The 25,883-nt window shown below is 40.8% G+C and overlaps 1 protein-coding gene across 1 annotated transcript in view; it reads right to left on the minus strand.

Moving 5' to 3' along the window:
• The window catches only part of FAM160A1 (family with sequence similarity 160 member A1), a 244,720-nt gene extending 225,189 nt beyond the window's left edge, over positions 1 to 19,531 (minus strand). Inside the window, exon 1 of the mRNA XM_030312922.1 lies at positions 19,249 to 19,531. The gene's annotated coding sequence lies outside the window, so the exon portion shown is untranslated. The remainder of the gene's footprint in view (positions 1 to 19,248) is intronic.
• Between the last annotated feature and the right edge of the window lie 6,352 nt (positions 19,532 to 25,883).

A 25,883-nucleotide genomic window follows, 5' to 3' on the forward strand; every position in this document is an offset into this window, starting at 1 on the left:
TGGCCAGTCATAATTCAGCAGGTTATAATCTTTCACTTTGCTCCTTGCCTTTGCTGAGTTGTTTGAAAAGTGAAAGCAAATCTCATATACCCGTATGGAAGGTAAACAAAATAAATGGCCCCCAAAGATATATCACTTCCTAATCCCCAGAAGCTGTGAATACTACCTTATCTAGCAAAAGATGTGACTATAATTTAGGATTTTAAAAAGGAATTTACCTCATTTACATGAGGAGGCTCTAAATGCAATCACATGTGTTCTCATTAGAGGCAGAAGGAGATTAGATACAGATGTACACAAAAAGATGACAGGAGATTAAGCAGAGAGATGCCGCCACAAGCCAAGGACAGCTAGCAGAAGCTGGAAGACACAGGAAGTCTCCTCTAGAAACCTCACAGGGGAACATGGCCTGCCAACACCTTGAGTTTAGAATTCTGACCTCCACAATTATGAGAGAATAAATTCCTGTTGTTTAATCCACCTAGTCAGTGGTAATTTGTTAAGGCAGTCAAAGGAAACTAACACAATACTATATAATCTGAAAAAAAATGTAGTATGCATCCTTAAAATAATTTTTAAATTATTTTTAAAATAATACCACTATTGGGTCACCTGGGTGGCTCAGTCGGTTGAGCAACCAACCCAATTTCAGCTCAGATCACGATCTCATGCTTCGCGGGTTCAAGTCCCACATCAGGCTCTGTGCTGACAGCAGGGAGCCTGCTTGGGATTCTCTCTCTCTCTCTCCCCACTCACTGTCAAAAATAAACCTTTAAAAAAAAAAGGTCTACACATGTTTAAAAAATAATAGCAATAATTCCACTATTATTCCTCTAAATCCTTTAATTTATCCACTGTCTGGAGTTTAAATTGTCCAGATTATCTAACTTTGTATAATTTATAGCTTTGTAATTAATTTATCCAAATCAAGATCCAAACATAATGGACACGTATCTCAAGTCCCCTAATGATAGCTTCTCTTCCCTCTGTTTTCCTTGTCATTTATTTAATCACACTAATGGAGTAATCTGTCCTACAGGAACTTCTACATTCTGGATTTGGCTGGTTACCTCTCCGTGGTATTGTTTAACATCGTCCTCTTTTTCCTGTGCTTCTTATAAACTAGTAGTTAGGCATAAAAGTTTGATCTGAATTACATGACATTTTCTTTTAACAAGAAACCTCACAGACAACGTTGTATACTTCCTATCCCATCAAATTAGGAGGCCTGTAGTATCTACTTCTTTCTCTTTTTGTAACATTAAGATTGATCAGTGGGTTCAGGGATTATTAGCCTAATCCATCAATTATAAAGTCTGCCATCAGCCTCTGACCCCTAGTCACTGGTGACCATTCCTAATATCTATTATTTCATCGGGGTAACAACATGGTTATATTTTCTTTGTATCATTCCTTCCACATTTGTTAGCTAGAATTCTTCTAAAAACAAGATTTTTTCCAAACTATTTCTTTACTCTGAAATACAGCTGTTTGGCTTTTTGTTTTTAAACAGGAAAGGTACTATAAATGCTTGATAACATCTAATTTTTAAGGGAATGCCAGGATGAACACAACAAAGAGACTACAAAGACCACCTTGTCTATATTCAATGAGTGTAACTTTCCAACTGCATTCAAGTTAGTTCTCAAATTACCAATTCAAATACTTGGTCTACAATATAAAACCTATTTTTATTTTTTTTTTTTTAAATTTTTTTTTTCAACGTTTTTTATTTATTTTTGGGACAGAGCGAGACAGAGCATGAACGGGGGAGGGGCAGAGAGAGAGGGAGACACAGAATCGGAAACAGGCTCCAGGCTCCGGGCCATCAGCCCAGAGCCCGATGCGGGGCTCGAACCCACGGACCGTGAGATCATGACCTGGCTGAAGTCGGACGCTTAACCGACTGCGCCACCCAGGCGCCCCTATAAAACCTATTTTTAAATAAAAGCCAGGATTGGGGCAACTGGGTGGCTCAGTCAGTTGAGCATCCGGCTCTTCCTGATTTCTGCTCAGATCATAATCCCAAAGTCATGAGATCAAGCCCTATGTCAGGCTCCACGCTGAGCCTAGAGCCTGGTTAAGATTCTCTCTCTCCCTCTGTGCCTTCTCTCTCTCTCTCTCTCTCTCTCTCTCTCTCTCTCTCTAAAAAAATAAATAAAAGCCAGAATCCAACACAACATGTCAATTTGATGTCAGTTCTTGGGATTTATGCCCTATCAGATCATTCTAAACTCCTCAACTAACCACTCCAAACCATTCAGTCTGGGTCTACTGGATCCTATTTCACTAATACAAACCACCTTCTCATTCTACACTGTGCCTTTGGTTTAGTGTTCTTCACATCTGCCTCTCTCTTTGCAAACTACTAAAGCTGGCCTTTTCCCCTCCAGGAGTCAAAACACCTCCTGCTCGTGCTGTCCAACACGGCTCCTCTCTTCTGAGAAAAGCACAATCCTTCTTTTAGGAAACTGTTCCTCTTCTTCACCCCAAATAGGTATTTCTAAATGGGGCTGCCAATAACCAGACAATCGGTGCCACTGCCCATAAGGACAAAGATGTCACCCAAAAGAGGTCAACCAGAGCCATTCCTAGGATTCAGAGATTTGGACTAAGGAAAGAAGGTCAAGCCCCCTCTGAGTGATTTTTGGCTTGCTGGCAGCCATGCCCCAGCCACGTGGAAGCAAATGACCTAGAGAGAAGGAGAGACAAGAGACAGAGAGTCTTGGGGCGCCTGGGTGGCCCAGTGGGTTAAGCGTCTGACTTCAGCTCAGGTCATGATCTCAAGGCTTGTGAGTCAGAGCCCCGCATTGGGCTCTGTGCTGACAGCTCAGAGCCTAGAGCCTGCTTTGGATTTTGTGTCTCCTTCTCTTCCTGCCCCTTCCCCGCTCACACTCGGTCTCTCTCTCTCCCAAAAATAAACATTAAAAAAAAGAGAGAGAGAAAGAGACAGTTTTGGTGATACAGGAGTTTTTGGTTTGGGCTTCCCTCACACTCACCTCACCTGTCCTATATTTTGGCCATGCGAGCCAGTAAGTTCTCCTTCTGTACAGTTTAATTTCTATAATTTATGAACAAAGAAATCCTAATATGATCCCTACCATGATTCTTGAAGACTTTGACCACAGTCACCTCTATCTTCATTTGTCGTACCTACTTTCATCACATACTATCCTAATAATTTTATGTGTCAATTACATATCTGTTGCCACATATATTTTCCAGACATATATTTTACACACTTCTTGACCTCCCGCAAATAGTCCCTAGAATGGGGCTAATAGACCTGAGTATATAAATAACGATTGCCGTGCACTGATTTTTACTTCCATGTTAAGCACTTCACATCTGTTATTTTATTTAACACTCACAGAAATAAGAGCATTATTATCTCCACTTGATGATGAGGAAGCTAAGATTCATCCAAGGAAAGTAACTTGTCCAAAGTCACACATTTACAAATGGCAGGGTAGGGACTTGAACCCGATGTGTATTTAAACTGCCATCCTGGTTCCCACAATATAAATCCTTGCTACTTAACTTACCAGAAAGTATAAATGATCAGAGACTTCCATGTAACCCCTGAGTTTCCACTAACCTCAAAGTGTATTTTCCTCCATCATTAAAAATAACATTAATGTACTGATGTATAAATAAATGAACTATATGAAAATAAGTATCTTGAAAAAGTTATAATACAATTTCACCAAGATTGCTACTGGCAGCCTGAAGACTAAATGCTGGCATTTCTCTTAAAGTAATAGGTAAAAGGAATGAATATTTAAGACTACTCTGTCAGAACAAGTTGTATACAACTCCCCTGGCAGTGATATTTCAAAACAGCAAAAAGAGATTTGTGAGCACCTGTCAACATGTGACACGCCTACAGCTCTCCAATTGCTCAGAGGAATATTCCTGTGTCATCATTAGACACTAATAGTTATCGAGCGCTCCCATGGCTTGGAGGCAGGAACAGAAGGCCTTTAGGAAGAAAATGGTTTCATCTTCACAGCTAAAAAGGAGAGAGGCCAGGACAGTAAAAGCAACTTACTGGTGGAGAATCTAATCACCACCAGTTCTCACCTCTACAGTATCTGCATCCTTTGGGCCAACTTTCTCAATTTCATGCTTGTGCCTCCAATTCCTGCTAGCCAAGTCCACGTGTAGCTCTTGCTAGCAAATGAACTTTGAGGCAATAGTTTTTCGGCATCCAGCCAAGTAGCTTCCATTGAAAAGAGTCCCATAAATGTATATTGACGGTTGTCTGTTTCTTTTTTTTTTTTTTACCCTTTCTCATTTTTATCACAACAAAGTGTTTATCACTTTCTCATTTTTATCACTTTCCTTGAGGACCTGACACCATATAGGCACAGTTCTGGGGAACAGAATGATTGTTCCTAAAAGGCCAGAGGACACTGAAGAGGCACATGTAATTTTGGAACAACACAGTCAAGGGGAGGTATGCCCAGCACATACTGAAGAATGCATCCCCTGGTGAGACAAGACATACTGTCTCACTTGCTGACTTGCATACTTTGGTAAAAGTCCCTAAAGAATGGAAAGCTGTCACAGGCTTAAGAATATCTGAAATGAGATCATATAGATGAAAGTGCTTTGTAAACCATGAACAGCCAAGGGACTATAAACTTCTGTTGTGATATGGCTATTATTACAAATGCACAGATCTGGGGAACAGGTAGTTATATGGTTTGAAAGAACTAACCTGGTCTGGATAGAAGTGATCTTTAGTAACCATTCTCTTTCAGAGAATACAAAAGAATACAAAAGAAAAGCTAAGCAACAAATGGTAGGGAGTGAAGACCTCCAAGTTAGCAAACTCCCACTCAGTTCAACAAATTCTTACTGAATGTCAAGCACGAGTCTGTGTCTTGGGATATACAGCCAAAGACAGCCAATACTAATATGGCCAAAGATTGCTGTCCTTTTTGGAGCTCTATATTCTTACTAAGGGAGAGAGTCAATAAACAGTACACATAATAAATAAGTAAATTATAATATGTTAGAAGATAAATGCAGAAGAGCAGGGTAAGGAAGATGGAAAGTAGAAAGTGTTTCCAGTATTTTGAGCTTAAAAGATGAGCAGACCGTCAGTGCAGCATGTGACTCTTGATCTCAGGATCGTGAGTTCAAGCCCCATGTTGGATGTGGAGATTACTTAAAAAATAAATAAATAAAATCTTTAAAAAAAAAAAAAGATGAGCTGAAGAACAGAGCAGAATGAGGTCAGATTTCCAATGGTGTTCCTCAAAAACTACGTTCGGTTGTGGGAAAATGAGGAAAATCATACTCTGCTTGAATAAAATTTGCATAAAATTTGACAAATCTAAATTCCTTAGGAACATATAGCTCATTTTATTATTTCTTTTCCTTCACCCTTGTTCAAAATTATTGACAAAAATGTGCTATATAGCGTATTTACAGAAGAAGATACAAAAAGACTTAGCCAGAAGCAGAGCAAAGGGAATTACGAGAGACACGAGCAAAGCAGATGACAGTAAAAGTAAACCAGGCAAACCAGTGCCTCAGGAATGGGCTCATTTCAACAAGACTTTAGGACTCAATTTTTTTCTCAGGCAAAGTTGGATCTAGTTCAAGGATGATATATAGGTTTCATTTCTGGTAACAACCCCAAACAACTTGCAGAGTCTCCCTGGAGCATGGCATTGATAAAGACTTTGGGGTCTTGTGGCAAATGAATTAGACATTTCTTATTGGGTTCAATACGGAGGGTGGGCAAGGAAGCATGATTTGCCTTCCCTTCCCTAGGTAGATCTTGGTGCTTTAAAAAAAAAAAAAATCAGTAGACATTCTCTGGCCACCTACTAAGTAAAAGTTAACATCAAGAACAATGGAGGATTTGGAAGGATAGGGCTGGAATTCCTAAAGGATTCTTAAATTCCTAAAGGAATTTATAATCTAGTTGGGAAGAAGGTCAAATGTATACAAGATGACACTGCAAGGCATCAAATGACTCAGCTTGTAAAATTTCAGTCCAGAGATTCACATGCCAAGAAACTGCTACAGCAAAAGATAGCCAAGAAAGACTTAGTGGAGGACACAAGCTCTGAACTGGGCTTTGAAGAATGTGCATCACTGAAATAACTAGAAAAAGGAAGGGTTACTCCCAGCAGAGTTGGATGAAAAGGCATAGGTAGCATCTGCTCCAGAATGAGAACAGACCAGCATGGCAACCAGATCATAGATGGATGCCTTGTGTATCACTCAGGATTCTCCAGAGAAACAGAACCAATAGAAGATTTTACACACACACACACACACCACAGACAGAGAGAGAGATTTATTATAAGGAATTGGCTCAAGCAATTATGAAGGCTGAAAAGTCCCACAGTCTACAGTTAGCAAGTCAGAGAAGTAGGAGAGCCAATAATACAGTTCAAGTTTCAGTCTAAAGGTAGAGATGGATGGCCTAGATTAAAAACAGTCAGGCAAAGAGTGTGAATTTTTCTTTATTCAGCTTTTTGTCCAATTCAGGTCTTCAACAGATTGAATGAGGCCCACCCACAACAAAAGCAATCTGCTTTACTCAGTCTAACAATTCAAATGTTAAATCTCATCCAAAAATACTCTCACAGACATACACAGAATACTGTTTAACTAAATATCTGGACATCCTGTGGCCCAGTCAAGTTGGCACATAAATTTATCACCCCACTTTGAGTTGAGTCATTACCAGTAGGAAACAAGGACCATGATCAGTGACACGGGCAAAGATACACTTTATAAAATCAGACTGACTTTAGCATGAAAATGGATTAGAGAAAGAAAAACCAGAAACAGAAACAAGATTTAAAAATATAATTGTGGACACCTGGGTGGCTCAGTTAAGTATCCAACTCTTGATTTCAGCTCAGGTCAGGATCTCATGGTTCATGGATTCTAGCCCTGCATACAGGCTCTGCATGGAACCTGCTTGGGATTCTCTCTCTCCCCTCCCTGCCACTTCCCTGCTCAGACACTCTCTCGCGTGCACACTCTCATGTTATTTTTAAAATAAACATTTAAAAAATATATTATAATTGACCATGTGACAGTAAGAAGTAGATAGATCATCAACAAACAACAAACATGTATAGGGTTCTATTTGATATAAGGTACTCTGCTAGGTGATTAAGATGCACTTACTCATAAGTGCTACCCTATAGTTTAATTTGATATCTGGATCCAAATGTAGACCTGTCCAGCAGGAATTGGAGAAGCAAGCCTAAGATTCCAAAGGTCAGCAAGAGGATGCAGATTTATAAATTATCCACATGGGGAAGAGAGCCAAGTTGAGAGTTTGCCCCTGACATGCCTATACGGAGAAGCTCAGAGGACAGCAGGTTGAGTCAGTCAGGCTCGAGTCAGGAAGCCTAATCAGACCTACTCGTTTTGTGATTCACTGTGAAGGAATGACCACTCCTCAGTGACAGACTAACTCTAAAACATGTTCAAAAGGTAGGATTACTTTAAGGGGAAAAGAACGGGAGGCAGCAACACAAGCAGACCCCACACACCCAAACTCAAGTTGCAAGTGGGTTCTTCTGTAGCAACTCCGGTGTCTGCTTTTCAAATAGGACATGCAAGGTCTTAAACAGTAACACATTGGAGAAGTACCAGGAGGAAATGCAGAGAAGGTGAAACTTAATCAAGCTGATAAGAAATTTGCATTAACCATTAAGCATTTAATACAACTCAGGTAAATAGTGTTTCCTGAAGCAAATCAAGGGCAACAACAGTCCCACTGTCAGATTTTTCACACGCATTTAAATGACTACATCTTGCTTAAAATAAGCAAAATGTCAACATTTTGAATATATACACAAATAGGAGAGATTTTAAATACTCAAAAAAACTGACTTCATGTTACAGAATAGATAATAATCAAGAATACATTAGACAGGTTGCATCTTCCCAAAAAGATCAAAATAAGAGCATATGCCAACTATAAAGTACCCCCATGTCTTAAGAAATAGTTTTATTAAAAAACTTTTTCATATAAGAGCACCTGGGTGGCTCAGTCAGTTAAGTGTCCAACTCTTGATTTCCACTCAGGTCATGATCTCACGGTCCATGAGGTCAAGCCCCATGGCAGGTTCTGCACTGTCAGTGCTTGGGATCCTCTCTCTTCCTCACTCTCTGCCCCTCCCCTGCTTGCTCGCTCTCTCTCTCTTTCTCAAAAATACATAAATAAACTTGAAGAAAAAAGAAAATGTTTCATATAAAAAAATGTCAAGAAACATTTCCCCTAATAAAACAAAGATGGACAGACATCATCTTCATGTTGAAGATGCACCAAATATTCACGCTAACAGAGCTACTTAAGACACTGTTAAAATACACTTACACATCAATACATGCATGTATACATATGTGTGTACACACATTTATTATGTTTTCTATACTCGTTTTGATATATTACAAAGAAAATACTAAAATGAATGAATCCCAAGTACAAGTTCCATGAACACAAACCAAACAGAAGACACTCATTTTGAGGCATGAAATCTAATCCTCTAATCTAATAGCTATGAACAAAGCTTGAACTCAGTGAAACTATTAATCGACTCTCTCGGATAGTCAATAAACACTTTGCCACAGGAATCCCTGAGATGTGCTTGCTTCAATGACCCTGAGTCATGAAATTTATCAAAGTAACATTTATCACATTTATCAAAGTATCATTTTTCACATTTTTCACACACAGAAAAGTGAAATCCATTCCTGGCACTTTCTATAAACCTAAAGGTCTTAAAATTAACCCATTACCAGTATTTCATTAGAAGTAAACTTTAACAATATAAGAAGAGCTAAGATACACTCATTCTGTGTTCTGCACCACCTAGTGGATTCGCTGAACTCCTTAAAGGCATGTCCTAGAATAACGTTCTTCGGAAAATGTTTGGGGAAAAAAAAAAAAAAAAAAAACTATGCTCCATTAAAACTAATTAGCAGCTCGTCCAACAACTGCAGAGTATTTTTATAGCTGTTATCAATTACTATCTTCTCTTGGGGAAAACATTTAAACCTAAAGGAACTTGCAATGTGAGCAAATGAGGCAAGACCCACCTAAAAGCTCAGAGCCTTTGCTACTATGACCTCCTATTTCAGTGTCTGATCACATATGAATCATTTCTATCTTCAGTCTTACACATTAAGAAAAAAGGTGTTAACATAATTTTACATGGAGGGACACTATTACAGGAAGTATAAATTAGAGAAATTTAATATTTTCATGTCTTTGACTTTCACAAAACTTCGCTATAGAAAACATTCACACAAGTGTACTTTAGGGGATATTCTCTAAAATGCTGTTCTTAATATAGAAAAATGGGAAACCACCCAAATTTCCAACAATAGGAAACAGTTTAAATAACCTGTGATGTGCTATTACACAGCCGAAATGCTCTGTATGTAGGGGCATGGAAATACTTTTAAGTTATATATATTAAGCTAAAATAAAAACCAAGTTGAAAGTTGTTTAGTATTACCCATGTACTCGGTAACAACCACAATAATATTTTAATATGGAGATAAGTTTGGAGGAAAAACATGTACCTATTTATAGCAGTTTCTCCAGAACATTAGATTACAGTGCACTTCAAATTTAAACATGACATATTTCCATAATATTTGATTGTTGAATAATATGTATTATGTGCATAATCAGAAAGAATAAAGTTTTATTTTAAGTTAGTGATATACTTCAAAGGGAAGTAGGAGAAAAACTTAGGATAAAGAGAAAACATAGATGTTGAAAACTTTTCTAGGGGCGCCTGGGTGGCTCAGTTGAGCGACCAACTCTTGATTTCAACTCAGGTCATGACCCCAGGATTGTGAGATGGAGCCCCACATCAGGTTCCACAGTAAACATGGAGCCTGCTTGAGATTCTCTCTCTCTCTCCCTTTTGCCCCTCTCCCCCGTCTGTGCGTGCCCTCTCTAAAAAACAAACAATGCCAAAAAAACAAAAAACAAAACAAAACAAAACCACTTTTCTATAATTGCTCTAAAATAACATCTGTCTAGGGGCGCCTGGGTGGCGCAGTCGGTTAAGCGTCCGACTTCAGCCAGGTCACGATCTCGCGGTCCGTGAGTTCGAGCCCCGAGTCAGGCTCTGGGCTGATGGCTCGGAGCCTGGAGCCTGTTTCCGATTCTGTGTCTCCCTCTCTCTCTGCCCCTCCCCCGTTCATGCTCTGTCTCTCTCTGTCCCCAAAAAAATAAATAAACGTTGAAAAAAAAATTTTTTTTTAAATAATATCTGTCTCTACCTCCCTTTTAGAAAAGTCATATCCTTCTCAGAACTTCAAATTTAAGCCACACACACACACACTGGAAACACCTCCTGAGCTAGCATCTCCTGTTAGTCACAGCTTCTCAGGATAGAAGTTGAGCCCAAATTCCAGTATTTATCAAATTCAACTGAGCAATGCTGTCACTTCCTAAACAGTTGCAGACAAACTGCATTCAGTGTCTCTAATTCTAACTACAAGTTAATACAGAATTCACAAGAAAAGGTACAGAGTCTGCAGACTCTAAAGATATTTGAAGCTTTTTCATAATGGAAATATGAGGGGTTAAGAGATAACTACTCTTGAATCCACAGTTCCATAACCTATTTAAACACTGCAAAAAAAAACTAGATCAAAGTGGAAAAGAGAATTGCCTAGAAAGGTAATTGTGGAGAAATAAACATGGGGAAATGTTCCACTGCCTTGGGGAGGGTATGAACTTGTGCTAGGAGAGGTTTGTCTCTACAGTCATGGGACCCTGACAAACATTTAAACTCCCATACCTCAATCTGCTCACCTGCAAAATGAAAAAACTGGCCATAAAGAGTCGCTATAGTCCTTTCAGTTCTAAAATTCTGAAAACAGACCGCTATGCTATTCTCGCCAAAGGATTTTTTTTAATAATATACCTGTACACATCATAGCATATACGATACAAAGTTGTAAAGTAACATAGCCAAAAACAGCAGACTCCTGTGTGTCTCTTCTCCACCCCTGAATTCCATTCCCCAGAAGAAGCTCCTTCAACTCTGCAAGATATTTCTTCTGGTAATTAATTCCACATTTGTAAATCACACATTTAAATTAGAATTTCCCAGGTTTTTTTTTTTTTTTTTCAGTTTTAGACATTATAAAAAGTTCTTTTCTCAATCTATTGGGGCATTTATTCACCCACCCCACTTCCCCAGGTATAGCCACACTGTTGAGATGCAAACAATATAAAAATTACATACACATATATGTGTGTACATATTTACATATCATCCTGTCCCTAGTGAGGTCACATTTTGGTTAATAAATAAGCTTTCATTTCACATCCAAACACTTCACAAAATGTAGCAGGCAAAAAATTAAAAGCTTGGCCTCTGTATTAAAAATCCTGGATTCGGGTTTGAGTCCACGATGTATAGCAGCAGAGTGTGAAAATGTGCTAAGGAAACCTAACTCAAAACTGGAGTTGGGAACCCTCAAAGAGAAGTCTCTGAGACGCATACCACTTGTGGTCACAGCTTGCGTAGTCCAGGAAAAAAGAAGAAAGGTTTCCTCTCAGCCCAGCAACAGCAAGCTGCCCTCGCCTACAGCCAATGAGAAGCCACCACCACTTAGAACTCTCATTTTCCTCCAATAAACTTTTGTTCAAAACAAATCTCTCTAAACTTCCTCCTTACCTCTATAAAGAAACACTCTCCTTTGTTTGCCTATGGTACCCCATAGTTTGTCCCAACTGTAATTTTTCCACTTTCCCAAATAAGCTCAATTTTTGCTGGCTGAACAGTTTACCTTTTTTCTTTTAAAAGGTTGACATTTCTATGACCTTCAACAAAGCAAGAAAGAATATCCAATGGAAAAAAGACAGTCTCTTCAACAAATGGTGCTGGGAAAACTGGATAGAAACATGCAGAAGAATAAAACTGGACCACTTTCTTACACCATATACAAAAATAAATTCAAAATGGATGAAAGACCTAAAATGAGACAGGAAACCATCCAAATCCTAGAAGAGAACACAGGCAGCAACCTCTTTGACCTTGGCCAGAGCAACTTCTTACCAGACATGTTGCCAGAGGCAAGGGACACAAAAGTAAACAAGAACTACTGCAACTTTATCAAGATAAAAAGGTTCTGCACAATGAAGGAATAATCAGCAAAACTAAAAGGCCGCCTACAGAATGGGAGAAGATATTTGCAAATGACATATCTGATAAAGAGTTAGTATCCAAAAGCTATAAAGAACTTAGCAAACTCAACACCCAAAAAACAAACAACCCAGTTAAGAAATGGGCAGAAGACAAGAATAGACACTTTTCTGAAGAAGACATCCAGATGGCTAACAGACACATGAAAAGATGCTCGACATTACTCAGCATTAGGGAAATACAAATCAAAACCACGAGGAGATACCATCTCACACCTGTCAGAATAGCTAAAATTAACAACACAAGCAACAACAGGTGTCGGCAAGCCCAAAATCAAACATCAATTGCGAGGTTTTCTTGGACTGGCAGGTTATTGTAGCAACTGGATCCCAAACTTTCCCCTTATGGCCCAAGATTTATACACTTTGTTAAAAACTACTAAATCTGAATCTAACATCTGAAAGATTCAGATAACATGACTTTTCAAATCTTAAAGTTAAAAAAACAAAAGAACAAAAAACACCTGTCCTTGGACACCCCAATTGTCAACTCCCTTTCTGTATAAGAAAAAAGAAGGGAATGCCCCTGAAGCACTCACCCGAAAGCATGGAGACTGCCATTGATCCATTGGATATTACAGCCAACAACTAGATCCTGTAGCCTGTGGATACCCCATGCCTCACACTTATGTCTTCTACTGCCCTCTTACAAAGACCACTAAGGAAATAGTCATAGGATCTCCTTTAACCATCTTTGTGCCACATGCAGTTTGAAGTTCTTTTTTTAATTTTTTTTTTTTTTTCAACGTTTATTTATTTTTGGGACAGAGAGAGACAGAGCATGAACGGGGGAGGGGCAGAGAGAGAGGGAGACACAGAATCGGAAACAGGCTCCAGGCTCCGAGCCATCAGCCCAGAGCCCGACGCGGGGCTCGAACCCACGGACCGCGAGATCGTGACCTGGCTGAAGTCGGACGCTTAACCGACTGCGCCACCCAGGCGCCCCTGAAGTTCTTAACTCTCATCATAGCATCTTTCAGTAGGCTGTCTCACTTAATAAGTCACTGTAATAATTCATCACTGTAATAAATCACTGTAAAAACCTTAGCCCTGCTACTATTTTTCCCCTCCTACTCTGACGAAACCCCCCATAACTGCTCAATACCAACAGATCACCCTCTGACTCCCTGTGATGACTTATAGAAAACTCTTTGAGTAACACTGACTACTCATGGTTCACTGATGGTTCTTATGTGCAAAATGAAGATGGTAAATATCACGCTGAGTATGCAATATCAACTCCTTTTGAAGGAACTAAAGCAGCACCTTTAACTTTGGCTACTTTGGCCCAACAAACCAAACCATACACACTGGGGCCTGTATCCTAATCAATGGCAAAACTGCCAACGTTTACACAGAGAGTAGATATACCTTTGGAGTGGCTCATGACTTTGAAATGTTATGGCAACAATGTGGCTTCCTTCAGAGACAAAATTAAAAGCAGACTTTTTTTCCAGAAATTATTGGATGCTATACTATTATCTGCTGCTTTGGCTATTACTAAGATTCTAGAACATTCTAAGCTTGACTTTTGGAAAGCTAAAGGAAATCACCTTGCTGACATTTCTGCAAAATAGACTGCCCTCCAAAGTTCCAAAGTCAAACTTCTGTCGTGGTCCAAAGGAACTCATCTCCAGATGATAATGTGGAGAAACTGACTAGATACACCCAATGATCAGCACTAGAAAGGAAAAAACAGTATTGGCAATTGGATGGTTGCTGGTATAAGAAGAGAAACCTCTGGTTTGGGTCAAATAAAAAAATAGTCCTACCAGAAATTCTAAAACTCCCACTACTGACAACTGTACATGCATTAAACTATCAGTTGATACATAAAATGAGATGTTTAGGAACCAATACCGGTAGGGAAATATTAACAAGGCTTCAGAAAGTGCCTACTTTACTCGTCACACCTGCCCAAAATAAAATCCAGGGCAACCCGTCTGCACAGTTCCTGGGCACTTTAAATTGCCTAATGGACCATTCAAGGTTTGGCAAATGGATTTATTCAGCTACTTCCATCTTACGGATATAAATATGTTTTGGTAATAATTTGCATGTTTTCCCACTGGGTCAAGCCTTTCCAGGTAGACAAGCTACTGCCTCTTCAGAAGCTAAAATCCTATTGGAAAAGCATCTATACACAGGGAATCCCTCTTGAGCTTCACAGCTACCAGGGAACCCATTTTTACTCATCAAGTATTATGGCAAGTCTGTGCTGTTTGGCCAGTTCTACAGCGTTTTCACTGTAGTTATCATCCTCACTCCTCAGGACTAGTCAAGTGAACCAAAGGCATCATCAAAACCCAACTGGCAAAATTTGTGAAACTCTCCAAATGCCTTGGTGGTTGGTTGGTTCTTCTAAATCTCAGATCCACCCCCTTTGGAGCTCATAAACTCTCATCCTTTGAGTTATTTACTGGGTTCCCTGTAAATCTAGCTTCCACGTCTTTTTACCTGCACCTAATAAAAGGAGATACAGTTCAATATTGCGAATGTCTAATTACATCTCTTGAAAATAATCATGCTCAAGTAGAGCAATCTTTTCACAGTGTGTTCCCAGGAGATGAAGACCCAAACATCACACCCTGCAACCTTGGCATTTTGTTTATTGGAAAAGATATCTCCAATAAGACTCTCTTCAACCACACTAGAAAAAGGTGTTTATCAAGTGTTACTGACTAATCCCTGTGCAGCCAAAATCCAAGGAGTAGACTCCTAGATCCATGTGTTCCATGTAAAGAAAACTCTAAAACCTGACTGGACTTGTACACCAAATGGTGGCCTCAAATTAAAGATTTCCAGGAACTGAAGCAGACAACAGCTGGAGCAGACAGCTTTCCCCAAGATGATGGCATCAGGCCAATACTCTTTCTGCTTTTTCTTATCCGTTTTCTCCTTCTCTATCCTGGAGGGACAACACCCTCCTTCACGTTTCCCAATCCCTCACAAAAGGGGGAAACCTTCCTGATAGTTCAGATTCTGTTGAACAAACCCTGTCATCAAAACCCCAATCTGTCCAGGACAGCCATGACCTTGTAGTCTTCCTCACAGCAACCTTCTCCTTCATCTCCACTACAACCACTAACTATACCTGCACCTCTACGGATATTTGTCACTAAGTCAAATTTCTACAACCACGTTTTCCTTGGTTTGATCTCTCCCCTGCCATAACTCTCAATGCAACTAATCATACCAATTCCACCCATACAGTTTCCCATTCCCACTACTACCTTAGGTCTGCTTGCCCTAGCCAAACAACCTCCTCTCTATATGGCCTTTGAGAGCAAAGTCCACAGAACAATATGGTTTCTCCCTACTTGTTCCTCAAACACCATTGACCCTTAGCTTGAAAGGACCAACTGAAAAATCCCAATTAAGAGCCCTATTAATAATCAAACCCTAGCAGGAATCTTATATGCACCACCTGGTTTTATCTTTGTGGCAACCCAGCCTCTCAGTGGGCCTATGAATGTTTAGACAGCTGGTGGGTTGGAGGCCCATGCTTGCTAGAATAACTGTCTCTGTGAACATCCACAATAAATCTGAAGCCTTCCTGTGGTCTTCCTCCCTAAACCTTCAACTCTGCATTCACCAGGAACTCCCCAGAGGTATACAGGACTCTGGATGCCTCTATTGTAGGTATTCACACCAATGAAGAAATTATTAGAAATCTCTCTCTGGAGTTGGGAAAACTTGCCAATTCCTCTGTTAAGACAATAGCAGTCCAACCACAATTATTTGACTCATTGGTTAAAGTAGTTTTGGACCATCACATCGTCCTTGATTACCCACTTGCTAAATACAGAGGTATTTGTGTGATAGCAAGCAACTAACACACATGAATAAATTCTTCCAAAGAACCAGAAACCCAAATACATAAAATTAGGGAACAAGTATATTGCTACAACAAATTCCACCTGATGATCCGTGATCCTTTGATCTCTTTGGCTAGTTACCTTCAGGTTTAGGCTCCTGGTTTAGGACTATTACACAAACTGGAGTCATTATTCTGCTCATCTTATTTTATATAATCATTTTCAAACTTTGTACCTGGTGCCTGTCAAACCTTTGGGTAGAAATAACATACCCAATAAGGTGATGCTGGCTCAATACATCAAGATGATCTCCAATGCTTACAACCTAAGATATAGACTTTAGATGGGAAACGCCTGAGAGTTCTCTCTTCTACTCACCCTTGTTACTCAAATGTGGCCTCAACAGTTTCCAATCTGGGCCCTTTTCCTTGACATGGGACAGGACCCTAGGAAAGGTTCTTCCTCACATCAAGAAATAAAAATGTTTCTAATAAGAACAGATGACCCAACTCTTGATCAGTGATGCTCTTAAAGAAATATTTTGATCACAATGGGGAAATGTAAAAATGTGTTAAGGAAACCAGATTCAAAATTGGAGTTGGGAAGCCAAAAAGGGAGGGCTCTGATACACGTACCACTCATAGTCACAGCTTGCACAATCCAGAAGAAAAATTTCCTCTCAGCCCAGCAACAGCAAGCTGCCCTCACCTGCAGCCAATGAGAAGCCACTACCGCTTGGAAATCTCATTTTTCTTCCAAAGAACTCTTGTTCAAAAGCCCTCCCAACTTGCTCCTTTTCTCTATAAAAGGATACTCTCCTCCTTTATTCTCCCAACCTGCCTATAGTCCACCATCAATTGCCTGTCCTGAATTGCAGTTCCTCTGTTACCCTGAATAAATTTGGCTGAACTGCTTACCTTTTCCTTTTAAAAGGCTGATAGAAGTATATACCTAGAAGTTCCTTATTTTCTCTGAATCTTAACTGTTTCCCTCCTATATAATCTAAATATAATAGTACCCACTACAAAATGGTTAAATCACAAAGCACAAATATGGTACATGTCAAAGTACTTTGCTAATTATAAAGCTAATCATAAAACATACAGAAATGTTACTTTGTGCTCTTGCCTTTACTAAGAGACCAGATCCCTATAAATGAAATCCCTGACATTATTGGTCACTCTTGAGCACGGTTCCTCTACTTAGGCTGAGTTAGAAGTCACTGAAAATAAGAGTGAAATAGATATCAATTGTGTTCCAAGGCCAGAATCTGAGTGTCCAGTTCTTCAAAGGGCTCACGTGTACACAGAATATAAAATAAATACCTAAGCATGGATTTGAGAAGGCAATTTAGTTTTCTATTCACCTGGAGAGGAAGCTTCCTTACCAAAATTTTATTTTAAGTAATATGAGAACAAAATTTCAAAAGTCACCCCTCAGGCAACTCTTGTTTCTAATATGTACCTCTCTATTTTGAAATAATTTGTTTGTACATTTGCTTTTTGACTTGTAGACATTATCTATTGGCTTCCTATTATGATAGAATGAACTTCGTAGAGAAAGCGTTCTGAGCCAAACTTGAGATATTATGATGCAGAACTGTCCAGTGATGCATTACTCCGAACCACCCTTTCATTTCTAGTCTTCAAAGGCCTACATTAAAAGCAATACAACCTAGAGTGTCTCTGTTTAGAGACAATAAGGAAGCTAGCTGGGCCTAAAGTATTAGACCACTCTAAACCTCTCTCTGAATCTAGTTCAGGGATGCTCGGTTTCTTTTGCCCTTTTCACCCACCCCACACGGTTTAGTCCTGTTCCTAAAGCTATAGGACAAATGAAAAAGGAGACCCCAAACAGTTTCAGGACAAGCGTGGGCATAATTCTTATGAGTTCTATGGAAAGGGATTAACTGGAGCTAAAAGAAACCAGCTTTTAATTACCTGAAAAGTTATCTAAAGCCCACAAGATGCAGCATTAAAATTTATGGACTGAATCTCCTGCATTACATCTGTCCAAAGGAGACCACTAATGTTCTCCAAATGTAGACTTCGGCTGGGGTACGCTAGGTTTGAGGCAGGGACAACATCGGGTCCAGTGCCAGGTTTACAAGTAAACTTGAGATCAGGCAGGTGACCCTGTCAAGCAGGCATGGTACATTAAGGAAAGGAAATCTTTTCTCTCATTAATCAACAGGATAAAGGTGATTAAGCAGGAATTATTTTTCAATGACCTACATAATTTCATCAGGCTGCTATGGCTATTAGCAGAGAGCAGATGACTTCCTAACAAGATGAATTTGATAGTACAGCCCTTCCCGAGAAGGCTGGGTGTGGGCCCAATCGGTTGACACTGCCTACTACTACTCCTCAGCTTGGGGATCCTTCCTCCAATGGGGATATCTCCCCGTCACTGGATGGCTGAGGCTGCAGCACTTGCTGAATGGTGGAAGCCGGGTCTGTTAAGAAGGGATGGATCCAGGTAGGTGAGACAGAGGTCACGTGATTCCCAAAGTTCCAAACAAACAAGACTATAGCTGCTACCAACACCTCACCCTGGCCAGGCTTGAAATAGAACAGCAGCTAGTTCATTCCCTAGCAGAAACGGGGTTAACAAGGAAGCATTGTTGGAGTCGGGGCGGGAGACAGACGGACAGGCATGCAGGCACGACATCAATAACAACCACCATGATTTGAACGCAGTTTCATTAGAGACCTTACGAAACTGAGCAAGAGCCACCCAACAAGTCAGCCCTTACACCGGGAGAGTGCTACAAACCTCAGAGGGACGCCACCTCGGTCTCCCGTGAAAGCGAGGTGGCTTGGGGAGAAAAACTGAGCCCCAGATCTCTTCGCCTCTCCTTCCTCCCGTAGGACCCCCGCTCTCTGGCCCCAGGGACCAAGGAAAGAGGTGGAGAGACCTGATGACATCTTTCTCCGTCAAAATAAGCCGGCTCTCTCTCTCCCGGGGTCAGTCACCAAGTAACGCCGGGTCCCGCGGCTCTCGCAGCCACCTCGTCCCCGCAGTGCTGCGGCCCGATGCAGCGATCTAGTTTGGGGTATTCCCAGTGCAACCCCCATCCCAATACCTGCTCCTCCAGCCCAGTCGGCGGAATGCAGAGAAAGGACGCGTCTGCTCTCCCCACTCCCTTAACCCCCTAAAATAAAAGAAGTCCTCAAGCGGCAAAGCTCCAAGCAGGGTGCCACGTACCTGCCCGCGGACTCGGCTCCTCCTTCCACACAGTGCGGGACGCTCCGGACAAGTGTCCCCAAACTGTCGGGAAAGTTTGTGCCGCCGTCCAGGGTACACTGGACCCCGAGCCGCCACCCGCGCCGGACTCCAGGAGGGGCGGAGAGCCGGCTCCTCCCCGCCCGGCTCCAACTCAACAGCCCGGCCCTAGAAAGAAAGTAGGAGAAGGGAGAAGGTTTGAGCGCAACTTTCCGACCATGCGTCAGCGGGCGGCTGAGCCGCGCGGATCCGGGGCGCTGCACCACTCCCCCCTCCCAACTCTGTGCTCCTGGGAGCGCGGGCGGGGCGGGGCGAGCCGGGGCAAGGCGGGGCCCAACCTGCCCGGCCGCCCTGGGGAGCACGGAGCCCGGCCCCGCCCCGGCCGCCGCCAGCCCCGCCCCCACCCCTACCCTTGGGACGCGCGGCCGCCAGGTGCGCCAGGGCTTGGGCTCCGCGGCGCCGCAGCCTTGCGCGGGTTTCCAGGGTGAAGGGGGAGGAGCCTCGGAGGGAAACTTTCCACCGAAACTTAACCCGGGCGACGTGGAGTACACCCCACCCCGCCTTTAGGGGCTCGTCTTTTGTCGGCACTGCATCCCTTCATACACAACCGCTCTCACACCTCCCCACCAACAAAAAAATAAATCAATATTTATGAACCCGCCACAAGGCTGGTTTCTTGGGTCCTGCGGGGTGGAGGAAGTCAGACAACTCCGCATGTCACGGACGTTTTAGATTTCTTGCTCCCCAAAGGTCTGACGGCAGCCAGCGGTGCCCTCTCCCCACTCCAATTTCTTTCACTGAAGCCTTTCTTTCTGTCCCTGAGGTTTGAACTTTAAAATACTAACAAGGTCCCAAGAGAGCTGAGTCGATGACGGAAGCGTTCTCCTGTTATTTTACTGGCATATTCTACTGAAGTGAGCAGGGGGAGTTTTACTCTTGGCGGACTTAAGGAGTCAGGGTTTTGGGGAACGGAGGGCAGTGAGCTGGTGTTGCTTTTTGTTTTTAAGGTGAGTCAGCATTGTTGCAATTGTTTGCGAGTATATGTGTGCGTGGCACATGTTCCCTAGCAATCCTCCCCCAACCCCCAGATGAGGGCTTTTTAATGTGGACAGTTCTACAGCAAAAAGGAACCATCCCCAACTCAGGACTCCCCAGAAAATGGCACAGCAGGTTCAGAATCCATTACCCCAGCACCGGGGGCGAGGAGTTGGTGGTGGTCTTTGGCCCTGCGCGGGTCTCCTTTCCAGAGCCCAGACCTCCACGGTGTAGGGCCTAGCCTCTCCTTTGCCCTTAGACACTTGGGGCTGTGCCCATTGCACAAAGTAGGCGGCCCTGACTTCCCTCCCCCATTCCTGCATCTCCCACGCCCCCTGGGTGCTTGGGCAGCAGAGTCAATGCTCTGCTTTCTGGACTTTAAAGCCAGGAGGAGGAATCAAATTCTTAGGTAGAGGCCTTCTTGGCATTTTCAGAGCCCTGTGGTTGGCATGGCTGAAACTTGAGGTAAGCCAAAACCTGAGCAGGTCGGGCCACACCACAACTTACAAAGGTGGATGTGGAGGATTTTCCACCTCAGCAGCATCCTGCTGGCACCTCACCAAATTCTCCTTTGGAGGAGTATCCTCCCTCCTCCCTCCATTCTCAGTGAATGGCATCCGGGGAAAACCAAAATCAGGTATATCTAGTTTCAAGTTCTCTCTTGCAACCATGGTAATGGGATGATAGGAACTTCCCACTTCCTTCTAAAGCTGTCTACGACCACTGCTGTGGCTCATGGAAAGCAGCACCAACACAGGTTGCACTTGCTGGGAGTCCTTTCAGGATTCACTAGCCTTTCACCTGTAACAAGTGTAGACAAGGGTCTCAAGTAAAATCTGGGGAAGGACAAGGGAGAAAAAAGGGGAAAGGTCTACCCAGCAGGTCACCTTGGCCTGCTCTAATAATTGGAATGTGGGGAAATCATTAGTGCTTTTTGCATGCTAGGCATTCTTCTAGGTGTTGGAGACAAAGGGGATAACAAAAAAACTTAAAACTTCTAGCCCTAATGGAGCTTACCTTCCAGATGGGAGAGAGACAGATGATAAATGTGTGGACTGCCATATGATTAGAAATGCTACGGAGAAAAATTAAGCAGGGAGGGGACATGAGGAGGAACAGGTTTTGTTTTTTTTTCTTTTCAAAATTTTGTTTAAATTCTAGTTAACATATAGGGTAATACCGGTTGCAGGAGTAGAATTTAATGATTCATCACTTACATATAACACCCAGTGTTCAACACAAGTGCCTTCCTTAATATCTATCACCCATTCAGCCCATCCCCCCCTGCCCACTTCCCCTCAGCACCCTCGGTTTATTCTCTATAGTTAAGAGTCTCTTATGGTTCTCCTCCCTCTTTTTTTCCCCTTCACCTATATTCATCTGTCTTGTTTCATATGGTATTCGTCTTTCTCGAACTAATTTATTTCAATTAGCATAATACACTCTAGCTCCAACCACATTGTTGCAAATGGCAAGGTTTCATTCTTTTTTGATGGCTGAGTAATATGTGTGTGTGTGTGTGTGTGTGTACATGTATACACATCTTTATCCATTCATCAGTTGGACATTTGGGCTTTTTCCATAATTTGGCTATTGTTGATAATGCTATGAACATCAGGATGTATGTGCCCCCTTCGAATCTGTATTTTTATATCCTTTGGGTAATGCTTGGTAGTGATTGCTGGATCATAGGGTCTATTTTTAACTCTTTGAGGGACCACCATACTGTTTGCCAGTGTGGCTGCACCAGTTTGCATTCCCACCAACAGTGCAAGACGGTTCCTCTTTCTTCTCATCCTCGCCAAAACCTGTTTCTTGTGCTATTAATTTTAGCCATTCTGACAGGTGTGAAGTGGTATCTCATCATGGTTTTGATTTGTATTTCCCTTATTATGAGTGATGGTGAGCATCTTTTCACGTGTCTGTTGGCCATGGTGCTCTTTTAAATAAGAACATCTAGCAACACCTCTGTAGGAAGTAATATTTGAGCAAAGGCCTAAAGGAGCAAGATATCTGGACAGACAACTTTCAAGGCAGAAAGCACAGCAAGTACAAAAGCCCTGAGGCAGAATTATGCCTGAGTGCACTAGGAACAGCCAAGAGGCCAGCATGGCAGATCGAAGAAGGTAAAGACAGGGAAGAGGTTGGGGTGAGACAGTTCAGGTGAGGCTTTTACTCTGAGTTGGGAGCCATTGGAGAGTTTAGGGTGGAAAAGTGACATCTTCTGTCACATTTTAATAGGATAACTTTGCTAGATTGAGTATAGACAGTAGTGGGTAGCAGAAACCAATTAAAAGGCTACTGAAATAATCTAAGAGCAAGAGGACAGTGACTTGGACCAGGGAGATACGGGTGGAGGTGATGAACTGACAGGAATCCCTCACAGATTGAGTGTGAAGTATGACGGAAAGAAAGCAAAGAAGACTGAGGTGTTTGTCCTGAGCAGCTGAAAGGATGCAACTGCCAAGGGCAAAGACGACAACTTCAAAAGGAGCAGGTTGGGATAAAAATCAAGAAGGCCAAAGGGATGACAGGAAAAAAAGGACACATAATTTGAACAATCTTCAATTTCCTCAGTTTATAAAATGAAAAAAATACCTACTTCATTAGGGTTGTTTTAAGGATAACATGAATTAATCCAGTGAAGTGGCTAGCACAGTACCTAATAAATGGCAAGCAGTTAAGTTTCCTGTGTACAATATGAATTTCATACATATCCACTCTGCCCTCTGGGGATGAAACAGAGTCATTGTTTTCAGAGGAAGTAAGTCTTACTAAAAGGAGAGGGAAAAGAAAACAAAGAAAGAACATGAAATAAAAATACAAAAACAATGGAATATTACTCAGCCATAAAAAAGAATGAAATCTTGCCCTTTGTGACAAGGATGAACCTTGAGAGTGTTGTGCTATGTGAGATAAGTCAAACAGAGAAAGACAAATACTATATGATTTCACTTATATGTGGAATTTTAAAAATAAAATCAGACTCATAGATGCAGAGAACCGACTACTGATTGCCAGAGTGGGGGACAAAGTGGGTGAAAGGGATCAAGAAATACAAACATCCAGTTATAAAATAAATAAGTCATGGGAGAGTATTGAACAGCAGGGGAAATACAGTCAATATTATTGTATTAACTTTTTACGGTGACAACTGGTAACTAGACCTATTAGGATGATCATGTATATAAACAATGTATATAAACATAAAATTGCTATGTTGTATACCTGAAATAGGATACTGTATTTCAATTATACTAAAATTTAGAAAGATGGAAACTCATAGTCAATGGAGGAAAAAAACAGAAGAAATGAAGTCCAAGAAAAGTGTCTAATAAAATCCATGTTATAGTAGTTTCTCTGGAGTTCTAGTCCCTCAAGGAGACAAACTAAAGTATCAGAGTTTGATAGTTTGGGAAAGGAATTTGAAACATGAAAAGTTTGTAATAAAGCAAAAAAAAAAAATACAATATATATAATAAGCAAAGAATTTTGGTTACTACTCCTTATAAAAAATTATTTCAAATAAGATGTAAGAATAGAAAAATATTCAAAAGAGAATTCTAAAAAGTAAAATTAAAAAAAACACAAATGACCACTGTATTTTAACAGTCCAGTCATATCAATTAAAGCTAGGATGAGAAACAATTATTTTTTATTTATAAATTTGGCAAGACTAGAAAAATTATAAAAAGTAATATTGTTGCATGTTGGATAATTTCATATCATGCTAAAGGAAGCTATACTAATTTTTAGAAATGTGTATCTAAATATTGAAAATGTTTATACTTTTCAAACTAGAAATTTTACTTCCAGGAATTTATTCTAATATTCAAATATTTGCTAAAACTTTACATATAATGTGGCACCTGGGTGACTCAGTCAGTTAAGCATCTGACTTCTGCCCAGGTCATGATCTCACAATTCGTGAGTTCAAGCCCTGCATTGGGCTCTGTGCTGACTGACAGTTCAGAGCCTGGAACCTGCTTCAGATTCTGTCGCTCTCTGCCCCTCCCCCCCCAAATAAACGTTAAAAAAAAAAAACCTTTACATATAACAATGTCCATCACAGGGTCATTTAAGTATAGTGAAAAGAAATATCCCTAAGTATCCAATAAGACAGATTTATGGTAAGCACTAGGTTATGGTAAAGCCATTTATGTTATTATAGGCAGATTTTTTTTAAATATGGATGAATATCTATTAAATGAAAACATGTTCACAATATATTATAGTAACAGAATAAGCCATGGGGCACCTGGGTGGCTCAGTCAATTGAGCGTCCAACTCTTGATTTCGGCACCACATTGAGTGTGGAGCCTGCTTGGGACTGTCTCTCTCCCTCTCTCTGTGCCTCTCTCTCAAAATAAATAAACATTAAAATAAAATAAGCCTACCACAAAACAGAATGTAAAATAGTATTCTCCTGGGGTGCCTTGGTGGCTCCATCAGTTGAGCGACAGACTTTGGTTCAGGTCATAATCTCGTGGTTCATGAGTTCGAGCCCTACATCAGGCTCTGTGCTGACAACTAGAAGCCTGGAGTCTGCTTTGGATTCTGTGTCTCCCTGTCTCTCTGCCCATCCCCTGCTTAAGCTCTTTCTCTCTCAAAAATAAACATTAAAAAAAATTTTTAAGGAGGATTCTCCTTAAAAATGTTAATTGTCATCTCTATATTAGGATGACTATTTATTTTCTTTGTTCCTTTCTCTATTTCCACGTTTTCTGCCATAAGCAAGTGTCATGCTCTCTTGGGAGTGGAGCTGCTGAATATATAATGAGATTTAGTGAATATTGCCAAAAGTTTTCCAACATGGTTATACCAATTTATACTCCCACTGGCACTATATAAAAGAGTTCTAGTTTGAAACAATGCATTTTTAACATAATGTATCCAGTAAACAGCCATTGATTTGAACTCTACTACTTTAGAAGTTAAAATGATTTCATGGAAGATAGAAGTACATTGTTGTGAATGCACAGATTAGTAATATAATGCCAACCCTTTCTAAGTTGTATTTTTCATTATCTCATTTATTCTTACCCTTTTTAGCTGTGTTATATACATTAGTCAAAGTATTCAGATTAGATTTCTTTAATGCAGCAGTTGCACAAGACTCCCTTTTCTTACCTCCTTTATCCCTGCTTTAAAATGTAATTGTATTTCAAATTGCCTTACACATTTCCCTCAAAATATTTAAAACATCAAAATCCATGATTACGTGAAAAAAGGAGAGCAGTATCTCATTAGTACTTGCAAACACTCTTCTTTCACAGAGCTCATGGAACTATAGTCTCTATCTTAACATCTCTGTGAGAAAGCGAACAAAGGCTATCAGCTCTGTTTAACAAAAACAGAAGTTCAGGTACAGCAAAGGGAAGAGGGCAGTTTGAGATGAGGATGTCAAAAAGATCCCTTCATTGACCCAGATACCTTGGAATCTAATCTAAAAAAGACACAAAGACATTATCATTTATAGTCAGATTAAATCTAAATATAAATTGTCTCCTAAAGTTGCTTCTCTTAAGAGCTTAGAAATGAACAATGTGTATCTTGTTAGAATATTAATCATTCTGTCAAGA

Source organism: Lynx canadensis, chromosome B1 (assembly GCF_007474595.2).
Source record: "Lynx canadensis isolate LIC74 chromosome B1, mLynCan4.pri.v2, whole genome shotgun sequence".
Lineage (NCBI taxonomy): Eukaryota > Metazoa > Chordata > Mammalia > Carnivora > Felidae > Lynx > Lynx canadensis.